Source organism: Corvus brachyrhynchos, unplaced genomic scaffold, assembly GCF_000691975.1.
Source record: "Corvus brachyrhynchos isolate BGI_N302 unplaced genomic scaffold, ASM69197v1 scaffold255, whole genome shotgun sequence".
NCBI classification, from domain to species: Eukaryota; Metazoa; Chordata; class Aves; order Passeriformes; family Corvidae; genus Corvus; species Corvus brachyrhynchos.
Genome location: NW_008238358.1, coordinates 1,802,819 through 1,806,363, shown reverse-complemented (window position 1 = coordinate 1,806,363; position 3,545 = coordinate 1,802,819).

Below are 3,545 nucleotides of genomic sequence, written 5' to 3'. Positions count from 1 at the left end.
AAAACTCATGGGAGATAATGCATTTCTTTTGTTTCTCAATTTCATTATACTATCATCATAGAACATAAGTGTAATAGTTGTCTTCTACACCTGGGCACTTTGCATTCATGAATAGTGTGTCTTAGAAATATTTCAGCCCCGATTTGATGCCAAATCTCCATGAATGTCAAAGAAAGTGCACACCGCCCCCTGGCAAACTGGTAACAATGGATGAAGAGAAGGCTGAGGTACTCAAAACCGTTTTTTGCCTCACTCTCCACTGAAAACCCCTCTTCCCACATCTCTTGAGTGATTGGACTGTCTGGCAGGCAGACTGGTGGAGCAAAGTGCCTCCCACTGTAAGAGAAGATTGCATTTGTGACCATCTATGGCACCCAATGAGATGCATCCCAGAGTCCCCAGGGAACTGGCTGATGTAGTTGCCAAGCCATTCCCTGTGATATTTGAAAAGACATGGCAGTCAAGTGAAGTCCCAGGTGACTGCAGTAAGGGAAATACTGCACCCATTTTTAAGAAGTGTAGAAAGGAGGACCATGGGAACTACCAACCTATCAAACTCACCTCTATGCCTGGGAAGATCATGGAACAGATCAACCCAGACAACCTAGTGTCCTTCTGTGATAGAGTGACTACATCCGGGGACAAGGGAAGAGCTACAGATGCCATCTATCTGAACTGTAAGGCCTTTGACATGGTCCCCCAGCACCTTTCTCTCTAAATTGGAGAGAGATGGATTTGATGGGTGAACTAATTGATGGATGAGGAATTGATTGGCCAGTTGTATCCAGGGGCTAGTGATCAATGACTCAATGTTCAGATGGACATCAGTGACAAGTGGCATCCCTCCGGGGTCTGTGCTGGGACCTGTACTGTTACTTATCCTCATCAGTTACAATAGACAGTGGAATCGGGCGCACCCTTGGCAAGTTCGCAGACACCATCAAGCTGAGTGGTCCTGTTGGCACACCTGAAGGATGGGATGCCATACAGAGGGACCTGGACAAGCTTGAGAAGTGGGCCCATGGGAATCTCATAAGATTTAATAAGACCAAGTACAAGGTGCTACACCTGCGTCAGGGCAACCCCTAGTGTTAATTCAGGTTGGGGCATGAACAGACTGAGAGTAGCCCTGCTGAGAAAGACTTGGGAGTGCTACTGTATGAGAAGCTGGACATGAGCCAGCACTGTGTGCTCCCAGCCCAGAAAGCCAACCATGTCCTGGGCTGCATCCAAAGCAGCAAAGCCAGGGAGGGGATTCTGCCCCTCTACTTTGCTCTTATGGGACCCCACATGGAGTACTGTCCTTGACACATGAAGGACATGGACCTGGTGGAGAATATCCAGAGGAAGGCCACAAAAATGGTCAGAAGGATGAACACTGCTCCTATGAGGACAGGTTGAGAGTTGGGGTTGTTCAGCCTGGAGAAGAGCAGGCTCCAGGGACACCTTATTGCTGCCTTCCAATATTTAAGGGGGCCTACAAGAAAGATAGGAACAGACTTTTTAGCAGAGCCTGATGCAATAGGACAAGGGGCAGTGGTTTCAAACTGAATGAGAGTAGATTTAGACTAGATATAAGATAAATTTTTGACAATGAGGGTGGTGAAACACTGGAACAGGCTGTCCAGAGAGGTGGGAGATGTCCCAGCCCTGGAAACATCCAAGGTCAGGTTGGACAGGGCTCTGGGCAACCTGTTCTAGTTGAAGACCTCCCTGCTCATTGCAGGAGGGTTGGACCAGAGATCTTTAAAGGTCCCTTCCAACCCAAACTACTCTATGATTCTGTGATCTTTTCTGAACTCAATTCTTTCATTCCTATCAGGTTCATCCTGTTTCTTATCAGAACAATACAGAATGCATTTTCCCATTTTCCTAGTTGTTTTGTTCATTCACAAAAATGGCACAACCTCAGGTTGCCAGACCACATGTTAAAATGACCCGTATCTCACTCAGTTTAGTAATTTTATGTAGATCTATACTTGGCACTACAGTGAGTCTACTCATGGCCTATGAGAGAGACTAAAGAAACAGGGTTCTTCTCTAACATCTGACATCAGTAAATATGATTTCTCTCTGATGATTTGAAGGGGCTCTGGAGAACTACCTTAAATGCAGACACTTGCATTGGCTAGCAGCCTGCCTTAGGCAATTCCCAGAAAAAACCCTTCCCACCTCTTGTGCTCCACTCTACCTTCTGTTTGGCTCATCTTCAGTTTGAGCTGGGTATTCTGCCAGAAATCCTAAGAAAATAGAATCATTGCCCTAGTCCAGAACATCAGCTGGAAAGGAAAAGTGATCTGGGCAGGGAGTAGCAAGCTATCACTGCTGACATCCATCTGCAGCAGAGCAGGTGTTCCCTCACAGGTGGGTAGAAAACTGTTTGCTGCTTCTCCAAGCCAGACTGCTCAAGCTGGTGCAGAAAATTCAGATTAGAAGAGAAATCCTTCATCTGCAGACTTCTTTATTCTTTTACACAGTTAGAGAATTTAAGAAGAAATACTGTGGGCTTGAGTGCTTGTTAAGAGAAAAAGAATTTAAAAGCTTTACAGTGTGCAGAGCTCAACAGAAGCAGACAGCAGCCAAAGAGCTACTTAGCTCAAGTGGCCTCACAAAATGTGTCTATGCCTGCTCAGCTAACCATGTCAGTGGTACAGCAACTCTTACGTGCTCATTTGGGGGATGGCAGTACACTGCTCATCCAAGCCCGGCCACCCTCTAAGAGCTACAGCACTCAAATGGGTCTGAGGTGTTGCCTGAAGTAGTTGTCTCACAGTGGGAAAGGCACAAGCAACAGCTCTATTTGCTCTTTCAATTTTTACTTGGCTGCATAGAAATTCAACTTTTCCCCTTGAACACATGGGCAGCCTTTGAGCTAGAAGAAGATAAATAAAAAACCCCAGAAGGACATAAATTAACCAAGATTTAAAAGGAGCATCTAATACCAAAAGAGGAAATGAGAAAATATAGAAAATGATCCTGAAATGTAATGCACACCTATGCCTTTACTGCTTTCAGAATAAAATGGCAACAATCATAGTATTAAATAGATCACTGTGTGTGCCTAACACCTGGAAATTCAATTGCTTTACTAAGGGTTAATGATACGAGTGTGCAATGCAGAGTGATTTAAAAAAAAAAAAAAAAAAGCTTCAAAAAGCTTCATTCTTGCAGAGGAGCTTTTGAGTCATGGATATTAAATCAAAAAAATGTGGTCGAGATCATGTTTTACTTCTCCAATCTCTCCAGTGAGTGGATTATGTACGCTCCTATTTGCTATAGCTCTACTTGCGGGTGTGCTGATGGAATAGCAGTGGGCTTCAGCAGCATCCACAATTTACAGAAAGCTGCATTCACGCTGTCATCTCCTGTTCCCGTGCTGTGGTCGCAGCCAGTGACTCCAGGCTGAGCTATGCGCTGCCCCAGAGCTCGGACACGCCAAGCCCGCGCACGCCCCCTCTGGCGGCACACAAGCGCACTCCGTCCCCGCCCGGCCCGTGCAGGGGCACAGCGCTGGCTCCGCGGCGCTGCTCGGAGCGGGACGGAGC